At 38.6% G+C, this 17,382-nt stretch overlaps 1 protein-coding gene across 5 annotated transcripts in view; it reads left to right on the top strand.

Moving 5' to 3' along the window:
* LOC140949281 (uncharacterized) overlaps positions 1 to 17,382 on the top strand; it is a 178,400-nt gene that overhangs the window by 155,846 nt on the left and 5,172 nt on the right. For 2 of the 5 annotated variants that reach the window (XM_073398509.1, XM_073398510.1), the window contains exon 1: positions 14,835 to 14,931. The exons of 1 other annotated variant lie outside the window; for it this stretch is intronic. The gene's annotated coding sequence lies outside the window, so the exon portion shown is untranslated. 2 more of the 5 variants (XM_073398513.1, XM_073398512.1) reach the window with 2 other exon arrangements.

The following is a 17,382-nucleotide window of genomic DNA, read 5'->3' on the forward strand; positions in this document are numbered from 1 at the left end:
TAATCACAACTTCCGACTTTTTCGCCGGTGGTAGGTTTAAAAATATTGTAATTCTCTTGTCTTTTATGAAATTTTTGGATATAGGCATAATTAGGTGTCTTTAGGCTGTCAGGAAGTGAAAGAGGAAACAATAAACATCCAAGCGTCCATTCTGCAACTTTACATGCACAGCGAGCAGAAGTTACCTTTTCCGGCGCCATGACGGTGCATAACACGGAACAGAGCCCTTGCTCGCAGGGTAGTCAGGGAACTGTTAGGCTGTACATTTTTCTTAGTAGTAAAGTAACTCTATTTTTCGTTTGATGATCAGGGTACGAAAATTTTGCGAGTCTCTCCAGACACACCTTAAGGGAAAATACGAGAAAATACGTTCAAATTCGCCTTCCTGTTTATTTTTGCTGTATGGTGAATGTCCTTTCATCTTCCGTCTTTCACTACCCAAGAGTACGACTGCTTGGTAGAAAAACTAGTCAATACATACAGACATGGACAGGAAAAAATGAGCAGATTCATTTGGTAAACATATAAAAACTTAAACAGTTAGACTTTCCCCGGTTAGCCACCGAAAAAATGTGAAGATTTCGTACGTGGTCGAGAATCAAACCACAAGGGGTATCTACCGAGAAGACTTCCTGACACATTTATTTTTTGAAAGAGAAATAATTGAGGGCAATTTCTTTATCAGGATATGTGTAGTTCCTCGTGTCATGGTGAAAGTTCTTCTTAATGTAAAAGGCGAAAAAAGGGATAAGACCACGCGTCAATTGGTCACGCTTACAACAAGAGGTTAAAAACAATGAAAAACTGTTACAAAGCCCCCAGCCAAAAGAATGGTCACGGTCGCCTATACGTAGTGGTCGCATGTTTACGAGAGGTTAATTCTAATAATAGAGTTTGAATAGCAAACTTAATTTTGCCGTTTTCTTAGCTAAGTGGTCGCTTATGGGAGGGGCTCGCCAAAAAAAATGTGGTGAAATATATTAAGACCTCTTCTTCAAACGTGCAGTGAACACGGAAATTCCGTTTAAGCTAACATTTTGTCGGGCTTAATTTGGCGAACTTATACAGACTTTACTGAAAAAGGCAAAGTTCGCGCGTACAAATCGTAAATACTCTAACTTGTTTTTTGGCCATCTTAGCTTAAGAAAAAATAAACAGTTCGCGTGGACAATTACTGCGGCAGCATAAATTTGCGCGAATGCTGAATACTCGCAAAAGCCGCAAATTTAGAAGACGCAAATTAAATTATAAAGTAATTAATAGTAGAGACATCGCGAAGAAAAGCAAACTAACAAATTTCTCACGACCCTCGCACACTATTTTTTGGCCGAGCTTTGAACAGGCTTCAAATAACGTGGTCAACAGTGACAATGAGGTATGACAGTACGTGACTGTTTGAGCTAAACAAACGGATGAACAACGCGGTTTTTTTATCGCATACTCATTGATCTGACATTTCAACACGTAATTTTTAACAGCACGATTTAAAGAAATACTTTGCTCCAAATTTCTTTGCTCTTATGATCAAGTATTTGTCTCCACTGCACATATCTAATAAAATTATGTTTCCAGACTAGGGAAGGATACTATTTTTCAGCTAAGTAATAAATTAGACGCCCTTAACTTATCCCGGAAAGAGAAACAGAACCTTTAATCTAATCACACCTTTTTATCTAAATAAAACAGTCAAAAAGGCCTACTATAATAAAGGGAAAAAAAGAAAAACGAACGCTATGTGATAAAGTTTTTAATATGACAAGGTTGCCGGCATAACTGATCTTTTATTTTTATAGAATTGAAATCTTTTTTCATGCTTTTTCCTGCCTTACTCAACAACATACACTGGAAAAGGAACTGACGAATCGGAATAAATTTGATCAGGTCATGCAACCGTTGTCATCCAGTCAGTGTTCGGAATCGTTGGACACTGTTCGGATTTGTTCGTAAGTTCTCGGTGATCGTTATGACGCAGTGAACAGGACAGTTCGGTGCTCAGTTCAGTCGTAATGACGCAATAAAGGACAAAAACAAGGAAAAAAAACAGCCGCGTAATAGTGTAATTACATTCGAACTCAATTAAGTTTCTTTCTTCTGTCGGTGACTATTGCTTGTGCTAAATTGCTCGGTAAAGAGAAACTAAAGATGGCTGTTATGCCCACAGGGCAACGCGAATACTGAACATCGCGTCAAAATCCAATAGTTGCTTTAATTTTAAGTAGTTGTTTTTAGTTCATAACCTCGAAAAGATCTAACAAAGTTATAAATCGTTTTTTTTTGCAAGAGAATCAGTCATACAATATTATAGTTACGAACAATCTACAGTCGACTGTGCGGAAATTTTCGCAACTTTTCTACTGGGAATTTTGCTCACTACCATGGGGTGAAACTGCAAAGAGGAAAATAGCTCCTTATTACATTGATTATTTCATATTTTCAGCTATTCGTCCGATCTCGACTCCGAGTCGCTAAACTTTCCGTTTACTCTAAATTTGGCGGTGTCATTTACCATCCTGAAAATGGACGGAGGATCACTTCGACCTCGTTCAACCCCCTTATTTTTTTAATATTGTCTTTGTTCTCAATTTGCTTAATTAAACTATCAGTGACTTCGCCTTTTTTAAAGTTCCATGTAAGGGAATCCAAGAGAGTCTTGGATGGGTTCCACGTCATGAATTCCGGATTCCAGGTACTGAATCCCGGATTCTTCGCAATTCTAGGCCTTATTATATTATTTGTGTGTGTTCTTCTGTGGTTTGAAGAAGTTTAAAATTTGAGCCAATTATTGATTGTTTGGTAAGTGCTACTGAGATTCCCTAAAACCACGTGAAACACGAGAGCTCTTGACTTTTGGTAGTTTTAACTTAATTGCGTGTCTGAGCTTGTTACGACAACAAAGAATTCGAAAGATTTTGAAGCTGCGCGTGATGTCTCTCTCCGATCCGGCCCTCCTTATAAAACTGGCCTAAATCGTGCGCAATCTCAGCTAGTTTATTTTTAGACTAGCTTTGTCAAAAACAGTTTAAAAAGCAGCAAAGCTTCAGCTTATAGCTTAAAATAAAACTAAAACATATCTCCATCTTAGAAGTTGCGACCCAATTAAATCCGTGACTCTCAAAAACTGTACTGGCAAGCCAAGTTGATTTTATCACCAAAACCCCGGTTTAATTTTATTCTGATGTGCGAAAACTACTTTTACACTTACGTCACGTCTTATTTCAATTTTGGTGGACGTCGTTAATTATATTTCTATTTGTGTCAATGGGAAACGAGTATATTCATTTTTTATTCAGAGCAGATATGTAATATTGCAGCGCAATGTCTTGGGAAAGTACTACAAGCAGTCTTTTCTTAATAAGACTAACTCAGTAATACTTTGCTAGCTTACTAATTCTCTGACATAACGTTTTCCTAAGGAACCTATCGACCACTAAATTACTCGGGGAAAAGAAAAACGTCCGTGTACAGGCTACTTCAGAGAAGTTCTCGACCAAACTTCTGTAATGTTAAGACCGCAAACTCGGTTGATATCGATGGTTTTAATCACAACTTCCGACTTTTTCGCCGGTGGTAGGTTTAAAAATATTGTAATTCTCTTGTCTTTTATGAAATTTTTGGATATAGGCATAATTAGGTGTCTTTAGGCAGTCAGAAAGTGAAAGAGGAAACAATAAACATCCAAGCGTCCATTCTGCAACTTTACATGCACAGCGAGCAGAAGTTACCTTTTCCGGCGCCATGACGGTGCATAACACGGAACAGAGCCCTTGCTCGCAGGGTAGTCAGGGAACTGTTAGGCTGTACATTTTTCTTAGTAGTAAAGTAACTCTATTTTTCGTTTGATGATCAGGGTACGAAAATTTTGCGAGTCTCTCCAGACACACCTTAAGGGAAAATACGAGAAAATACGTTCAAATTCGCCTTCCTGTTTATTTTTGCTGTATGGTGAATGTCCTTTCATCTTCCGTCTTTCACTACCCAAGAGTACGACTGCTTGGTAGAAAAACTAGTCAATACATACAGACATGGACAGGAAAAAATGAGCAGATTCATTTGGTAAACATATAAAAACTTAAACAGTTAGACTTTCCCCGGTTAGCCACTGAAAAAATGTGAAGATTTCGTACGTGGTCGAGAATCAAACCACAAGGGGTATCTACCGAGAAGACTTCCTGACACATTTATTTTTTGAAAGAGAAATAATTGAGGGCAATTTCTTTATCAGGATATGTGTAGTTCCTCGTGTCATGGTGAAAGTTCTTCTTAATGTAAAAGGCGAAAAAAGGGATAAGACCACGCGTCAATTGGTCACGCTTACAACAAGAGGTTAAAAACAATGAAAAACTGTTACAAAGCCCCCAGCCAAAAGAATGGTCACGGTCGCCTATACGTAGTGGTCGCATGTTTACGAGAGGTTAATTCTAATAATAGAGTTTGAATAGCAAACTTAATTTTGCCGTTTTCTTAGCTAAGTGGTCGCTTATGGGAGGGGCTCGCCAAAAAAAATGTGGTGAAATATATTAAGACCTCTTCTTCAAACGTGCAGTGAACACGGAAATTCCGTTTAAGCTAACATTTTGTCGGGCTTAATTTGGCGAACTTATACAGACTTTACTGAAAAAGGCAAAGTTCGCGCGTACAAATCGTAAATACTCTAACTTGTTTTTTGGCCATCTTAGCTTAAGAAAAAATAAACAGTTCGCGTGGACAATTACTGCGGCAGCATAAATTTGCGCGAATGCTGAATACTCGCAAAAGCCGCAAATTTAGAAGACGCAAATTAAATTATAAAGTAATTAATAGTAGAGACATCGCGAAGAAAAGCAAACTAACAAATTTCTCACGACCCTCGCACACTATTTTTTGGCCGAGCTTTGAACAGGCTTCAAATAACGTGGTCAACAGTGACAATGAGGTATGACAGTACGTGACTGTTTGAGCTAAACAAACGGATGAACAACGCGGTTTTTTTATCGCATACTCATTGATCTGACATTTCAACACGTAATTTTTAACAGCACGATTTAAAGAAATACTTTGCTCCAAATTTCTTTGCTCTTATGATCAAGTATTTGTCTCCACTGCACATATCTAATAAAATTATGTTTCCAGACTAGGGAAGGATACTATTTTTCAGCTAAGTAATAAATTAGACGCCCTTAACTTATCCCGGAAAGAGAAACAGAACCTTTAATCTAATCACACCTTTTTATCTAAATAAAACAGTCAAAAAGGCCTACTATAATAAAGGGAAAAAAAGAAAAACGAACGCTATGTGATAAAGTTTTTAATATGACAAGGTTGCCGGCATAACTGATCTTTTATTTTTATAGAATTGAAATCTTTTTTCATGCTTTTTCCTGCCTTACTCAACAACATACACTGGAAAAGGAACTGACGAATCGGAATAAATTTGATCAGGTCATGCAACCGTTGTCATCCAGTCAGTGTTCGGAATCGTTGGACACTGTTCGGATTTGTTCGTAAGTTCTCGGTGATCGTTATGACGCAGTGAACAGGACAGTTCGGTGCTCAGTTCAGTCGTAATGACGCAATAAAGGACAAAAACAAGGAAAAAAAACAGCCGCGTAATAGTGTAATTACATTCGAACTCAATTAAGTTTCTTTCTTCTGTCGGTGACTATTGCTTGTGCTAAATTGCTCGGTAAAGAGAAACTAAAGATGGCTGTTATGCCCACAGGGCAACGCGAATACTGAACATCGCGTCAAAATCCAATAGTTGCTTTAATTTTAAGTAGTTGTTTTTAGTTCATAACCTCGAAAAGATCTAACAAAGTTATAAATCGTTTTTTTTTGCAAGAGAATCAGTCATACAATATTATAGTTACGAACAATCTACAGTCGACTGTGCGGAAATTTTCGCAACTTTTCTACTGGGAATTTTGCTCACTACCATGGGGTGAAACTGCAAAGAGGAAAATAGCTCCTTATTACATTGATTATTTCATATTTTCAGCTATTCGTCCGATCTCGACTCCGAGTCGCTAAACTTTCCGTTTACTCTAAATTTGGCGGTGTCATTTACCATCCTGAAAATGGACGGAGGATCACTTCGACCTCGTTCAACCCCCTTATTTTTTTAATATTGTCTTTGTTCTCAATTTGCTTAATTAAACTATCAGTGACTTCGCCTTTTTTAAAGTTCCATGTAAGGGAATCCAAGAGAGTCTTGGATGGGTTCCACGTCATGAATTCCGGATTCCAGGTACTGAATCCCGGATTCTTCGCAATTCTAGGCCTTATTATATTATTTGTGTGTGTTCTTCTGTGGTTTGAAGAAGTTTAAAATTTGAGCCAATTATTGATTGTTTGGTAAGTGCTACTGAGATTCCCTAAAACCACGTGAAACACGAGAGCTCTTGACTTTTGGTAGTTTTAACTTAATTGCGTGTCTGAGCTTGTTACGACAACAAAGAATTCGAAAGATTTTGAAGCTGCGCGTGATGTCTCTCTCCGATCCGGCCCTCCTTATAAAACTGGCCTAAATCGTGCGCAATCTCAGCTAGTTTATTTTTAGACTAGCTTTGTCAAAAACAGTTTAAAAAGCAGCAAAGCTTCAGCTTATAGCTTAAAATAAAACTAAAACATATCTCCATCTTAGAAGTTGCGACCCAATTAAATCCGTGACTCTCAAAAACTGTACTGGCAAGCCAAGTTGATTTTATCACCAAAACCCCGGTTTAATTTTATTCTGATGTGCGAAAACTACTTTTACACTTACGTCACGTCTTATTTCAATTTTGGTGGACGTCGTTAATTATATTTCTATTTGTGTCAATGGGAAACGAGTATATTCATTTTTTATTCAGAGCAGATATGTAATATTGCAGCGCAATGTCTTGGGAAAGTACTACAAGCAGTCTTTTCTTAATAAGACTAACTCAGTAATACTTTGCTAGCTTACTAATTCTCTGACATAACGTTTTCCTAAGGAACCTATCGACCACTAAATTACTCGGGGAAAAGAAAAACGTCCGTGTACAGGCTACTTCAGAGAAGTTCTCGACCAAACTTCTGTAATGTTAAGACCGCAAACTCGGTTGATATCGATGGTTTTAATCACAACTTCCGACTTTTTCGCCGGTGGTAGGTTTAAAAATTTGTAATTCTCTTGTCTTTTATGAAATTTTTGGATATAGGCATAATTAGGTGTCTTTAGGCAGTCAGGAAGTGAAAGAGGAAACAATAAACATCCAAGCGTCCATTCTGCAACTTTACATGCACAGCGAGTAGAAGTTACCTTTTCCGGCGCCATGACGGTGCATAACACGGAACAGAGCCCTTGCTCGCAGGGTAGTCAGGGAACTGTTAGGCTGTACATTTTTCTTAGCAGTAAAGTAACTCTATTTTTCGTTTGATGATCAGGGTACGAAAATTTTGCGAGTCTCTCCAGACACACCTTAAGGGAAAATACGAGAAAATACGTTCAAATTCGCCTTCCTGTTTATTTTTGCTGTTTGGTGAATGTCCTTTCATCTTCCGTCTTTCACTACCCAAGAGTACGACTGCTTGGTAGAAAAACTAGTCAATACATACAGACATGGACAGGAAAAAATGAGCAGATTCATTTGGTAAACATATAAAAACTTAAACAGTTAGACTTTCCCCGGTTAGCCACTGAAAAAATGTGAAGATTTGGTACGTGGTCGAGAATCAAACCACATGGGGTATCTACCGAGAAGACTTCCTGACACATTTATTTTTTGAAAGAGAAATAATTGAAGGCAATTTCTTTATTAGGATATGTGTAGTTCCTCGTGTCACGGTGAAAGTTCTTCGTAATGCAAAAGGCGAAAATAGGGATAAGACCACGCGTCAATTGGACGCTTACAACAAGAGGTTAAAAACAATGAAAAACTGTTACAAAGCCGCCAGCCAAAAGAGTGGTCACGGTCGTCTATGCGTAGTGGTCGCATGTTTACGAGAGGTTAATTATAATAATAGGGTTTGAATAGCAAACTTAATTTTGCCGTTTTCTTAGCTAAGTGGTCGCTTATGGGTGGGGCTCGCCAAAAAAAATTTGGTGAAATATATTAAGACCTCTTCTTCAAACGTGCAGTGAACACGGAAATTCCGTTTAAGCTAACATTTTGTCGTGCTTAATTTGGCGAACTTATACAGACTTTACTGAAAAAGGCAAAGTTCGCGCGTACAAATCGTAAATACTCTAACTTGTTTTTTGGACATCTTAGCTTAAGAAAAAATAAACAGTTCGCGTGGACAATTACTGCGGCAGCATAAATTTGCGCGAATGCTGAATACTCGCAAAAGCCGCAAATTTAGAAGACGCAAATTATAAAGTAATTAATAGTAGAGACATCGCGAAGAAAAGCAAACTAACAAATTTCTCACGACCCTCGCACACTATTTTTTGGCCGAGCTTTGAACAGGCTTCAAATAACGTGGTCAACAGTGACAATGAGGTATGACAGTACGTGACTGTTTGAGCTAAACAAACGGATGAACAACGCGGTTTTTTTATCGCATACTCATTGATCTGACATTTCAACACGTAATTTTTAACAGCACGATTTAAAGAAATACTTTGCTCCAAATTTCTTTGCTCTTATGATCAAGTATTTGTCTCCACTGCACATATCTAATAAAATTATGTTTCCAGACTAGGGAAGGATACTATTTTTCAGCTAAGTAATAAATTAGACGCCCTTAACTTATCCTGGAAAGAGAAACAGAACCTTTAATCTAATCACACCTTTTTATCTAAATAAAACAGTCAAAAAGGCCTACTATAATAAAGGGAATATTCTCCCAAAATTTCAAATGTCGCTAGAAGTGCTGGAAGTATGACGGGGGTAGCAGTTTCACGCAGTTTATTACCCACAACCACTGGTTTGAGCTGTTTTTATCTGCTCATTTTCAATTTTGAGAAATTCTCAACTTGAATCTGACGTTTGCCGTTAGTCGTTTTCGTGAAGCTTCTACTAAAACTCTCTAATGCGGTATGATAACTTTGCACGCGAACTCCGATTCAGTCCTATAGAAAATGTTGGGTTTTTCTTCTGGTACCGACATCACATAAGAATCAAAGAAACCAAACAACAGAGTTGTCTTGAGGGCTTTATTGTTTGGTTGTATTGTTGCCTTTGTTTTCTAATCTGTACCTCGGTGACTACAGAAGGAGCCAAATAACGGGTTGAAGAAGTGAATCCTGTTTCTTATGTAAAAGCTTTCTTTCTTTGCGATAAACTTGATAGTCTCGCTCTCCGTACATGTCAGTACAGTACATGTCCTCACTGCAAAATCAAATTAATCTTTAAACAACTACTGTTCATTATTACTTATCATTGAACTGGGGCTAATATCGTATGGAAGTTGTCTTTTGTTGCTGAATCTCATATTGATACTCTGTAACAGTAAAGCGATTTCCTTATGACAGCGTAGTAACAGTAGCAGTTGATGCGGAGATGATTGATCTTAGTCGCTCTTGGCAGCCTTCTTTGTCATGACGCCCACAGAGGAGCTACGTAGGCGAGCTCTGAATTCAATAGATGCTCTCGACCTAACGGATCCAAAGTTGTAAAGAAAAACGAACGCTATGTGATAAAGTTTTTAATATGACAAGGTTGCCGGCATAACTGATCTTTTATTTTTATAGAATTGAAATCTTTTTTCATGCTTTTTCCTGCCTTACTCAACAACATACACTGGAAAAGGAACTGACGAATCGGAATAAATTTGATCAGGTCATGCAACCGTTGTCATCCAGTCAGTGTTCGGAATCGTTGGACACTGTTCGGATTTGTTCGTAAGTTCTCGGTGATCGTTATGACGCAGTGAACAGGACAGTTCGGTGCTCAGTTCAGTCGTAATGACGCAATAAAGGACAAAAACAAGGAAAAAAAACAGCCGCGTAATAGTGTAATTACATCCGAACTCAATTAAGTTTCTTTCTTCTGTCGGTGACTATTGCTTGTGCTAAATTGCTCGGTAATGCGAAACTAAAGATGGCTGTTACGCCCACAGGGCAACGCGAATACTGAACATCGCGTCAAAATCCAATAGTTGCTATAATGTTAAGTAGTTGTTTTTAATTCATAACCTCGAAAAGATCTAACAAAGTTATAAATCGTTTTTTTTTGCAAGAGAATCAGTCATACAATATTATAGTTACGAACAATCTACAGTCGACTGTGCGGAAATTTTCGCAACTTTTCTACTGGGAATTTTGCTCACTACCATGGGGTGAAACTGCAAAGAGGAAAATAGCTCCTTATTACATTGATTATTTCATATTTTCAGCTATTCGTCCGATCTCGACTCTGAGTCGCTAAACTTATGATAATATTTTGTTCTATTTATCTAACTGAGGGAGCCCATTCCTTATAAGCCCGGTGGCTTCTCTTGGGCTTCCTCGCCATGAGAGTTTAAGTAATTAATTCCGGATTCCAGGTACTGAATCCCGGATTCTTCGCAATTCTAGGCCTTATTATATTATTTGTGTGTGTTCTTCTGTGGTTTGAAGAAGTTTAAAATTTGAGCCAATTATTGATTGTTTGGTAAGTGCTACTGAGATTCCCTAAAACCGGGTGAAACACGAGAGCTCTTGACTTTTGGTAGTTTTAACTTAATTGCGTGTCTGAGCTTGTTACGACAACAAAGAATTCGAAAGATTTTGAAACTGCGCGTGATGTCTTTCTCCGATCCGGCCCTCCTCATAAAACTGGCCTAAATCGTGCGCAATCTCAGCTAGTTTATTTTTAGACTAGCTTTGTCAAAAACAGTTTAAAAAGCAGCAAAGCTTCAGCTTATAGCTTAAAATAAAACTAAAACATATCTCCATCTTAGAAGTTGCGACCCAATTAAATCCGTGACTCTCAAGCCAAGTTGATTTTATCACCATAACCCCGGTTTAATTTTATTCTGATATGCGAAAACTACTTTTACGCTTACGTCACGTCTTATTTCAACTTTGGTGGACGTCGTTAATTATATTTCTATTTGTGTCAATGGGAAACGAGTATATTCATTTTTTTATAAAGAGCAGATATGTAATATTGCAGCGCAATGTCTTGGGAAAGTACTACAAGCAGTCTTTTCTTAATTCTTCGTCTTCACTGTCACGCAATAAACACGCCCCCCCCCCAAAAATTGGAAACTGTTCAGTGGAAGAAGCCAAGAAAATGAAATGTTATAAAAGACTAATGCTCAGGTTTTTGTGGCCCACAGTTTCTGAGTTATTTGCCCGAAACATTTCACGCACCTTTGTAGAGCTTTGTATGGAGACGCTATATTGGTGGAATATGGCCGCCGGAAATCCACAAAAACGTCTGGGGTTCACTTTTCCTATAAAAGCTCTTCCTTTTCACTCGAGAGCTAGCATACGTGCGCATAAACACATCTTTTAATACTTGAAATGAGTAAACTGCTGAAAATCAAGAGAACAGAGTTTTTTCAATGAGAAGTTCAAATTGCTGTATTTTCGAAAATGAAAATTGCTTCGGGGCTGGAAACTTGTACAATCTTGTACAATCTGATGACGTCACTGTGAAAACCATCAAAACGTGGTCCACAGTGGCAATTAGGTATGACCGTACGTGACTGTTTGAGCTAAACAAACCGATGAACAATGCTGCTTTTTACTGCATACTCACTGATTTGACATTTCAACACGTAATTTTTAATAGCTCCAGTTAAAGAAATACCTTGCTCCAAAATTTTTTTGCTCTGAGCAAGTGTTTGTCTCAACTGCACATATCTAATAAAATTATGTTTCCAGACTAGGAAAGGATAATATTTTTCAGCTAAGTAATAAATTAAACGCTGCTAGCTTATCCCGGAAAGAGAAACAGAACCTCTAATGTAATCACACCTTTTTATTCAAATAAAAAAGTCAAAAAAAGTGCTAGTATAATTCTCCCAAAAATTTCAAATGACGCTAGAAGTGCTCTGGAAGTATGACCGGGTTGTCTCGCTGATGCACACAGTAAGGGATTGAGATAAAATGTATTCAGCGATTCTTAATCGTTTCCAGTGATTCTGATTCTGCAATCTAGAGTTTTCTGGACGCTTAAATTTAGCAAATGCCTGGATTTCGTATTGAACATTTAATGCCGAAATATTTAATAAACCACAAAAGGGGGTCCCCCTGGACCCACCCCTAAATCCGCCCTTAAGCGCGGAGAAATCAATACAGACTGTGAGGCAACTTCCACAAATAGATATCTCATTTCCTTGTTTACACTTTCTAGCAGATATGTATTAGTGATAAATCCCATTCATGAACAGATCTGGGCGAACTTCATTTTGCCTTTGACACTAGGCTATTATGGCAAAAATTTATACCGCCCGAATTAGATTTCTCACCAATTTTATGCCATATCCTTAGCATTAACAGTCGAAAGAACTATCAAACCCCGGGGGGGGGGGGGGGGGGCACTTTAGGAATTTCTGGGTGGGGATGTGCCGATGGGACCCTGGAACCCTTGACCTATACCAGAGCTAGTTCAGCTGAATTTTGCTACCCTACACTAGAGTAAACTCCCAAAATCCCCCTATCCTGGAGTAGCTGTTTGCCCAGTCTAGATAAAATCTTCAACCTGATCAGTTTCCTGAAAAATGATACCCTATTCTAGACCCAAACGCTCTGATTTATATACCCTATCCTAGAGTAAACTGCTTGAAAACCATACCCTTCACAGCGGCACATACCTATATAGCCCATATATGGCAGTACCCCCCCCGGGTATCAAACTCATACTCCCACTCAAAGCATCAATGTTATGTAATATTTCTGCATCCGTAGACGACCTTATGGCAGTCAGGTGACAGACAAACTTCTAGGATACGGTAAACAAACAAGGCGGATCTATTAAGGGGACACCTTCGGGACCTTTCCTTTAAAAATTGCGCAATGCTTGTAACGATCAACATTCAACAGTTATTCTGTACTGTGATAAAGTTGCATGTTGTTAAAGAAGCTATCCAGAGTTCAAGTACATTACCTTTCATTACCAGCTTACAAAAAACTGACTTCAGTACGTATTTCAAGGACGTAATCCAATAATTCAGCCCGGTGTCCGCTTAGGGAGGGACCATTAGAAAAGATTATGGGGGGGGGAGGGGAATTTTCGAACCGCAGGAATTTTTTTTCGTTATCAAATTCCTAGTATGAATATTTTTTAGGGTTAATTGGCGTGTATGAATTTTTTTCATTTAATTTTCCCTTGCGCGAATATTTTACATTTACTTCGCTCGCCCCCCCCCCCCCATAAGTTTTCTAATGGTCCGTCCCTTATTTTAGTGTCCGCGTCCGCTTAATAGAGGTGTCCGCTGAATAGGGATTCATTATAAAGGGGAATATCAGACGTTCGTTTCGGGATCCGCTTAATAGAGGTTTTACTGTAGTTTATTTTATCCTTACCTATACCGGTGCTTAATTTATGAATTATGCAAATCGAGATACTGATTCAACAAAGTGGCATGAAAATGTACTATAATTGATACTGGTTGAGGTCACACCAAACAAAAAGGGCTTTACTATTAATGAGAAATCTTGTAACATATCATCTTCTTTACCGTAGTAAACCTGACAGGTCCACTTAAAAATGCATTTGAAACTTTCCAGGCGTTTTTCCTCGCGTGATCGGTGACACGAGAGTGAAAACTAAAACAGATGATCACATGCCATGAGAGCTGACTACATTGAAGTTACTGAACTGTAACTTCCTGAGCGTGACTCTCACAAGTGTACAAAGATCAATCTGAGAGAGTTATGTTTTCTGTTGTGAGCATTTTGTTTTTAATTCTGCTGCTCAGACGAGCAAGAACGGAAAATAATTATATTTTACCTATCTTATCCATTGCTTGTTTCTTTCATTATTCACTTTCGTATCTTATTTTACTATTATTATTTTTTTAACCTTGACCTTTTTGCGGTACGCACGCGCGTACCGTGCGTGCAGGTAGCAACGCCCCTACTGAAAGCCTTGCGGGCTCATCTCTACCAAACGCAAATTTCCCTTGATTATGAGTTACCCCCCCCCCCCACCCCTGGACCATTCACCCATACTTGTTACATCGTTACATCTCCTTGGTGTGGTTGTTGGGGGGGGGGGGGGGATTTCTCTAATCAGGTAGTTAATATAGTGTTTTCAATACCATGGCATCTCTGATCTACCAAACATTAATTTTCACACGGAAAAAAATTTGAAAAAATGATTATTCGTGACACTGAATTAAATATAAGACAATATCATAGTTTCTCTTTAGAAGATTTTTGCATAGCATTACCGATTAAAATACTTGAGCTCGTTGAATCAAAAAAGAAATCAGAAAAAAATCTTTCAGCGATTCTTTAAGAAATGTAACGACGAGCATCTCAAAAAATCGAACCCATTCTCTCACGATTTTCAAGGTCGCGCCGTGGAGAAAACTAGGCGTGTTCCTTGCCATTGTTAAAAGCACTGACAATTCAAGAAACATGATGTAATTCCATAGGTGGGTGATGGGATCCTGCGTTTCTCGATTGTTTCCATCGGCCAGTTATTATAAGCTAAAATCTTTAACAAAAACATCTCATGTGGAATTTTAAGAACGAGTGCTAAACTGTTTTTATCTCCTTAAGATATTGGTCCCTCTGCGGGAAAGTTGCTGTTAAGCACTTTTATTTTTACCATTCTGACAGTCGACTTAGACTGATCCGCCATCCGAAACGGGAACAATCTACGACGATCAGCCATCGATCGTTCTCGAAGAAAGAACAATAACGGCGACGACGTCATTCGGCTTCTCGAAGGTTTCACGAACAATGTACAGCAAATTGTCGACTTCCGTCGGGGTCGATAAATATGTGTACGACTAATAACGCGTTGAAACAGTTGCAAAAGTAGATGGAGGAGATTGGAGCCAGCTAAGAGCATACAAACATACTTGACGAAACCTAAAAGGAGTCAGGTGATTATAGTATTTTTTCTATAATTTTCAGAAGGGTTGACAAGTGTCATTGCTTGCGTGAAATTTTACTAAATTTACTAGAACTCCCAGCTGGGTTTAGGATCAATGCGAGGAAGGTTATTATAGTACAGCATGTTTTGTTAATGCACGCACTTGGGTTGCAAGGAACTAACATTATACAAAAAGGCTTGCGTGAAAATTTACTAAAATCTCTAGAACTCCCAAGTGCGTTTGGATCAATGCATGGAAGGTCATTTTGTTCTTAAAAGCACGAACGTGGGTTGCAAAAAAAACTGACGGAACTGTTGTTCAAATCTTGGTTATCATTTGAGTGGCCCAAAGAGACATCATGTGTTAATACGTAACGATGAACTAAGCAATTTTCGTTCTCCATTTTTCATCTTTAGTCAGTTTACAAACGTCCGTGTTTTAAATCTTCAATCATCCACACTTCCTGTCTCAAGAGCGTGAACACATCATGGAAATTGTGCACGATCGGTTACACCTGAGCGCTTGTCTTTAAATCACACAACTGGACTAAAACTAAATTCGACTAACTTCTTAAAAACTAGAACCTTTATCGCGGGAATAAACATTAGGTCTTTGTAGAGGTTAAACTAACTTAGTTCACTGTTTATAATTTATCTTCTAGATCTAATTTTTTTGCGCAATTGTGTGCAGTTCAAATACAATAATTCCGCTTCTGACGTAAGCTAGACACGGGTCACGAGTCAAAATCTGACCTCCTCAATACGAACATGACAATCCCGGGAGGTAGGGTACTCAACCATTTGAGCATAGATGAGCCGCCGAGGATTTGATTTTTCTGTTTAGGACAAACATCCATAAAATACATACCCTGTTTAGCGCAACACAAGGGACAAAATCCACGCCAGAGCATACTCACGTCATTGGTTTTATATACTTGGACAAAGAGGTCAAAAACCATACCCGTTCCAAGAGTACCCCCTCCCCCGGATGACGATACGGAAAAACAAGTGTCCACTTGTGTCAACACAAGTGGACGCCATTTTTATCATATGGAGTATTTTCATTTGTTTAAAATATCTTTCGGTCAAGGCCAAAAAGGACAGTTCAGCGGCGTTGACAATAGAGTTGTCAGTGTGGACAAAGGGGTTTGGATGAAAGTGATTCAACAAAAAGAGCCGACATTAAGATGTTTACGCTCCGTGCTATTTGGATACTGTTCTTCAACTGTTCTCCACAGATGCAAATCAAGAGACTTGGCACCATTTCAACTCACTCCGGAGTCTTTTCCCGCTAATATCCGAACATGTAAGAAAAATGACCGATAGCCTTCTATATACTTCTTCTTCTTTTACTACGTGCTTCTATACATCCCGCCGTTAGTACAGTTGTCTGCGTTGTTATACAAGCTCCCCGTGTGCCATGGGAAGAAAGCGCGCGCTGGGAAAATGTTAAATAAACACGAGAACACGAAAAGTTTCCTCACAGGTCAGTCTGGCAGGTTTTGTGTAATTTCATTTGTGAAATCTCGTCACTAAATAAAGCAAGTTCGATTCAAACAATGGTTTCATCAAGTGAATACCTTTATGTATTATATTTCTTTTCTCGAATAACTAACGAACATTAATCAAATTACTGAACGTTAACGGAAGTATTTAATAACCATTCAGCGAAAAATTCATAAGTACCCCATACTAAAAAGTGGGGGCTAAAGCCCTTCAACTTCCCTTGGCTTCCTAGTCGCCGCCGTCGTCTCCGTCGTCTGCAGACGACGGAGACGCGAATAGAAAATGAACATACAGTTATTATAGAGTCAAAACTTCATGATCACATGATCATAATTCTCTCGTCGGTAAAAACGCGTAAATCCAACGTAGTCAAAAGACACGATCGCTGAGATGGCGATAAAAAACGGATGAAATGTATTTTAAAGGCGTCTAATTAGCGAGCTTTAGACAGACCTTCCAACTCTCATGGCTTGGGCAGTCAACTCACGGTCTCACGATTTAGCCTCCAAATCTCACGGTGAATCAGAAAATCTTAAAATTACCTGACAATTTCGGTAGGAGCCGCGTTATTTTTAAAAAAATCGTCGTCATAAAGTACGCTTATTGTATCAATCTAATCATGGGGGGAAACCTGAGTCCAATTCCAACCTCATTCTCGTAAAACATAGATTCGCTAAGGCCTGTGGGAAAGCCCTTGTAGCATACTCACTTGGCTACTCGCTGTCCTATCGACGTGGATAGCAAAACAGAATTCTTCTTATTACTGCCAAAGAGCAACAAGACAGTACAACAGAGACCACTAATAGCGTAAAGAACACCATCGCAAAAATAACCTGCCTTTTTGGTTTTATTTGACACATATTTTGGAAATCTCCACGTTTGAGGTCCCACTCTCCTGGTTTTTGGAGACTTTTTTTCAAACACTCCAGATTTGCATGGTTTAGGGGTTGGAAGG

Source organism: Porites lutea, chromosome 9, assembly GCF_958299795.1.
Source record: "Porites lutea chromosome 9, jaPorLute2.1, whole genome shotgun sequence".
Classification (NCBI taxonomy): domain Eukaryota; kingdom Metazoa; phylum Cnidaria; class Anthozoa; order Scleractinia; family Poritidae; genus Porites; species Porites lutea.